The 6,000-nt window shown below is 46.7% G+C and overlaps 1 protein-coding gene across 2 annotated transcripts in view; it reads right to left on the minus strand.

The window, feature by feature from the left end:
* Positions 1 to 5,717, minus strand: part of LOC103189714 (fibroblast growth factor receptor 4-like) — a 44,479-nt gene extending 38,762 nt beyond the window's left edge. For both annotated transcript variants that reach the window (XM_042339920.1, XM_042339919.1), the window contains exon 1: positions 4,730 to 5,717. The gene's annotated coding sequence lies outside the window, so the exon portion shown is untranslated. The remainder of the gene's footprint in view (positions 1 to 4,729) is intronic.
* Positions 5,718 to 6,000: the final 283 nt, after the last annotated feature.

Genomic DNA, 6,000 nt, shown 5'->3' on the forward strand with positions numbered 1-6,000 from the left:
GGTGATTGTTTAGCAACCTAATGGCTGCGTCTGGATCACTACAGGTGGAAGGCCAGAGGGAGAGAAGGTCAGAGGGTGAGAGGGTGTTTGTGAGGGACTCGGGGGGAAGCTTTTTTCATGGGCGAAAAACTATGGTGGAGGCTTGGAGGAAGGTAGGGTGATACGACAGGAGAGGGAGATGAGTAAGTGGTCTGAGACGGTCTTGTCTGTCATGGTCATATCAGAAATGTCTAGGCCATGAGTGATGATGGGGTCAAGGGGGTGATCACAGTTGTGGATCGGGGAGTTGATGTGGAGGGTTCAGGGTGGAGAGGAGGGTAGTGAATTCAGAGGAGATGGGGCAGGGGGAATTGAGATGCAAATTGAAATCGGCCATTATGAGCAGACGTTTTGTGTAGAGGGACAGAGATGAGAGGAGATATCTGCGAGGAAGGAACCAGGAGGTTTGGGGTGGGGGTTGAGGGTAAACTAGAAGAATTTTGAAGGAAAGAGAGGAGGGTGAGGTGCTCACAAGAGGGGAAACAGCCAGAGGAATAGGGGGATAGATCAAGGGAGGTTTTTGGAGATGAGGGCCACTCTGTTGCCACATTGGTTGGAGGGAAGCTTCAATGAGAGGGACAGAGTCAATGGGGGACAGCCAGGTTTCTGTGAGCCTGAGAATGTCTATTTGCTCATCCAGGATTAGGTCATGGATTGTAAGAGCTTTATTGGAGAGGGGGCGGACATTTTGGATGCCAATGCGAGTGGGGGCGCAGGCGGGGGAAAGTTTGCGGGAGGTTGTAGATTGTGGTGGTTGGGGGGGTGGGGGTGGGGTGAACCACTACGCTATGAGATTTCAAATACCACCCCACCCACCTACCTACAACCTGCCCCACCCAAACCACTTTGTCTCTTGCATTGGTTGCTTGTGCAGCATTTGTCAAATGGAATTAGACAAACTCTGTGTCGTGTTGTACAAGCTCTTCTCTAGTCAATTAACAGATACATTTCACACAACATTCCTAGCTACAGCCTCTGCACAATGCTCGGAAGCCGGCTGGGTACTCTCCAACTATGCCAACAATGAATTGGAGTAATATGGGAAGGGAGTTTCTGGGGAATTCAGGGAGTATCATGTGCTTGTGCTTCACTGTATCACAAAATAGTGGCTGAGACACAGTGAGAGGGACAGGCAGACCCTGACTGCAAGACAGTGAAAATTCCAGAGACCCACCCATTCCGTGATCAATTTCCAGTTTCTCCATGTCCCTAGTTTAAGTCCAGCCATTGTGCAATACTGACCCAGATTACACACAGCCAACAAAAGGGCTGATCTCAGCACTAACCATGCCAAAAAAAGCAGCTCACATCAATTCCTGTCTGAGCGGATCTAAAATTTACAGCATTTTGGGGGGGGAAGATGACATTTGGAAGCCCCTTTAATTCACCCTTCATTTGTATAGCGCCTTTAATGTTTGGAGTCCTCCTCAAAGCACTTCACAGGATTTACTGAGAGTGCAGCAACTGTTCTGTAAGATGAAAACACCATCCAATGCAGATATAATTCAACCAGTGTTGAAGAACAAATATTTCCACTTGGCTTACTCAGTGCACTGATATCAGTGAGGAAATGGAGATAAAATACACTGCAAACAAATGCCAGAATGAACAGCCTCCCTCACCCCCAATGTGATCACTCCCACCCACATTGAGCTGATACAGCTGTACTCTCTTCCCTGATCCAGGTACTTTCACGTCATGCCCATCACTACACTATCTGGTGTAGCTTAACAACATTGGAAGGTGACTGCTTCTATCCATCGCCTCTCAAATAGACATGTTTAGCAAGTTGCTTGAGTGGAGATAAACATTCTGTTTCACATAGGAGCTCCACATAATATGCCAAAGCACCAGATCACATCCCCATTCACCTTTGGGATCTTGCCCACACAAATATACAGTATACTCTGTGAAGCGCTTTGAGACAGCTCAATGATGTGATAAGGGGCTATATCAAATGCAAGGATTATTATTATTATCTCAACATCTGGATCAATTGAAAAACAATAACTTTCATGAATCTCCCCCACCCCCCCCTGGCAATTGCTGGCACGAGGCAACAGGGTTATTGCCGCTTATTGGAAGTGTACTGCAGCAAAGCTAGACAGTGTCTCTGTGAGCCCTCGAGAGAATGGACAAGAGTGATTTGTGTGCATCAGCTAGTAATTGTAAGAGTGTGTATTTACGTGTAATAGGATATGTGTGTTTGTGCTATATCAGATAGGGTGCTGTTTGGGTAAATATGTAATTGCATGAAAAAGGGTGTGTGACTGAATGAAATAGGATGTGTGTTTGTACATGTGAAACAAGAAATAGGTGCATGCGTTTACATGTGTCTGTGTGCGTGTGTGTTTGTGTGAGCTGGAGTTTGTGTGATCACAAGTGGAGTCCTGTAGCTCAGTGGTTAGAGCACTCGCTTTGCAAGCGAGAGACCTGAGTTCAATTCCAGGCAGGACGAAACCTTGGGCAAGTTTCCTTACTCCACACACCTAATAATAATCCCTCCAAAACCAATGATAAATTGGTCATTTTCAATCTACGACTGTTTGTGGGACATTGCTGTGCGCAATTGGCTGCCGCGTTCGCCCACAAATATACAGTCAATTCATTTTACAGTGTGTTCTGTGAAGCGCTTTGGGACGTCCTCTCGACGTGAAAAGCGCTATATCAAATGCAAGGATTATTAAATGCACCCACTAGCAGGAGTCGAGTACAAATAATGGGGCAGTTCAGGGCAATCTTCCCACTTTGATTTTCGACCAAATTAAAAAAATATTCTGGAAGGCTGAGACAATAATAATAATAATGCTTGCATTTGATATAGCGCTTTTCACGTCGGGAGGACGCCCCAAAGTGCTTCACAGAACACACTGTAAAGTGAATTGACTGTATATTTGTGGGCGAATGCGGCAGCCAATTGTGCACAGCAATGTCCCAGATCAATGAAATCAGATCAATAGAGACTGGGTGGTTCTGTTTGGAAAAGATTTTCAATCAGGATCCAGCTCTCATTCCCAGGAATGGCTTTCATAATCTTTACATATTTCACCGTACAATTAAATTGAGAACTTAGTTCACAGTCTTCACCACAGCAAGCATCCGATTAAACTATTATTCATTAACAGGAAACTCTGTGTTATGCTTTGAGGTATATCTGAGCTGGGGAAAGAGAAAGGAGAACAAGATTTTCAGACTTTTCCTCATTCCCTCCCATGTATAACCAGAGAATGTTACAATAGCATAACTCTAAGCTACAAGCAAAAACAGAAGTCGCTGGGAACACTCAGCAGGTCAGACGGCATCTAAGGAGAAAGGAAAGTGAGTCAACATCTCGGGTCCACGATTCTTCATCAGTACGCTGATGAATGGTCGTGGACCCGAAACATTGACTTGCTTTCCTTTCTCCATAGATGCTGCCTGACCTGCTGAGTTTTCCCAGCTCCCTCTGGTTTTGGTTTCAGATTTCCAGCACCTGCAGTGTTTTGTTCATTAAAAAGGCTAATGGGGGTGGGGGCAAAGGGCAGTGAGCAGACTAAATGGACAGCTCTTTCAGAGAGCCAGCACAGGCACGATCGTCCAAATGGCCTCCTTCTGTACTCCAAAATTGTATAATTTTAATACACCTCTTGTCAAACCCTGCAATACATCCTATTCTTGCCTGACACTCACAGTGTGATCCACGCTGGGACACGACCCAGTTCTCAGCATTTAGCAGAGAAAGTGAAATTGGTCTCGAGTAGCTGGAGTGACGGAAAGTTGTTGGAAACATTCCGATCTCCAGGCAGCTGAAGCCAATGTAATTTAGAGTGTAATATTCACAGGTCCTTCGCAGTAAAGGAGGGCAGCAGCCACTCGCTATAACACAGTATGTGTGTTAAAACAGGAGGCATCTGGTATTTGCTATATTATAGAAACAAAACTACTGCCTGTGCAACAGAACATTTATTATATGGAGGTGTAAATAACAACAAACTTCATATAAACACACACAAATCCATATATTACATATGCACCAATGTATACGTACAGACATGTACACATACTACTGTACAGCAACAACAAGATTCCATTTAAAGAGCGCCTTTCATGTCGGGAGGACGTCCCAAGGCACTGTACAGTTGGGTCAGGACCCGAGCAGGGGGGAAATGGTCAGGGTGAGGGGAGGGAAGGGAGGGAGCGAGGAGGGGGGAAATGGTCAGGGTGAGGGAAGGGAAGGGAGGGAGCGAGGAGGGGGGAAATGGTCAGGGTGAGGGGAGGGAAGGGAGGGAGCGAGGAGGGGGGAAATGGTCAGGGTGAGGGGAGGGAAGGGAGGGAGCGAGGAGGGGGGAAATGGTCAGGGTGAGGGGAGGGAAGGGAGGGAGCGAGGAGGGGGAAATGGTGAGGGGAGGGAAGGGAGGGAGTGAGGAGGGGGTAGAGAGTCCAGAGGGGAGCTGAAGGCACAATACATACATATATAGTATATACACGTATACAACACATAAACATATGCACCCACACATATTTACATAATAATATACCTTACATTTGATATAGCGCCTTATCACGTTGTTCAGATGACTCAAAGGGCTTTACAGAATAAACTGGAAAGTGAATTGACCGTCTATTTTGTGGGCGAAACATACATACACACATCTATATATATATATCTACACAATATATTATATATATCCACATATGTCCCATTACTTACCAGAATCACGTCTCTGTTGATCTCCGGACTGGTGCAGGAGACCTGACAGATGTTGAGGCTCTCTGAATCCCTCAGTCCAGGCTCTTGGTGCCGATGTCTCGCTGATCCGCACAGTCTGTCTCCATCAATGTGCTCATCAGACAGTGCAGTTTCACACACACACACACACACAGGAGCCTCAGCACTAGTCAGAAGAATAAGAAAGTCTCCCCACCGGAGCTCCAGACAAATCGGTGCCTAAAAACCCAGCGAAAGGGAGAGCAATGAGAATGTGTGTGGAAGGGACATTACAGAGAGCTGAGAGATATCACAGTGATTGCGGCTGCAATCTCAGGAAAGGCTCCCTCAGGCTGACTCATCCACCAAGAAATCCAGCCCCGTCCTTTTTCTTATTTCCTTGTCCTTTTTCCTTCCTTTCCCTTCTTCAAGATCGCTCCAACAGTTTCTTGCAAGAAATGCCACAAACAGCAACAAAAATCTGCTCCTGTGAGGATCTGCCTCCAGTTTAGCTGTAAACTCCTCTCACACAAACTGCGGATCTCATAGTCACAAACGAAGTTAAATCCAAAGTCAATAACGCCGGATTCCAGACTGAAAACCTCTTGTTTACCCACTTGGCTGCACAAACTCACAACAAAAAGGAAAAAAAGGTTTCTCAGTTCCAGGGCTGATGTGGCAGCGCTGAGCCCCTGTGCTCCCGCGGAGAGAGAGAGAGAGAGAGAGAGTCTGTGGGGGACAGTCACTGCCGGAGAGAGAGAGAGAGAGAGAGCGCGGCTGAGTTTTCCCTTTGCTCGGGAGCAGCGGCTCTCAGCGGCCCCGACTGCCGTCCTCCAGCCACTGGGGATCTCTATTGCCAAACTCCTGCCCTCACAGTGCTCAGAAGCATTAGAAATCTCAATTAGCAGCTCTCTCGTTACACCCACTGTATTGCTGCTCGGCTCCAGCTCTCTCTCTCACTCACTCACTCTCAGGGTAACAATAATTCTGAAAGGGAACTGAAAGAGAGAGGGGTGGTTCCTCTCTTTAGTACCTCCCTCTACCCCCCAAGTCTGCACTACGAAATCTTTTCACACAGCAAAATTTGGTGGTGGTGTGTTGTGGGGTTGTGGATGGAAAGCAGTGTTTTGTGCTGTCTGTGGAGAATAGGATTAACCCTTTTCAATACTGGGCTCTCATTCGCAACAATGACAATTTGCTATGATATCATGATATCAAGATCAACTGGGGGTGGGGGCCTGGATCTCACAGCTCCAGTCTCTCAGCTCCGGTAC

Source organism: Callorhinchus milii, unplaced genomic scaffold (assembly GCF_018977255.1).
Source record: "Callorhinchus milii isolate IMCB2004 unplaced genomic scaffold, IMCB_Cmil_1.0 Scaffold13, whole genome shotgun sequence".
NCBI classification, from domain to species: Eukaryota; Metazoa; Chordata; class Chondrichthyes; order Chimaeriformes; family Callorhinchidae; genus Callorhinchus; species Callorhinchus milii.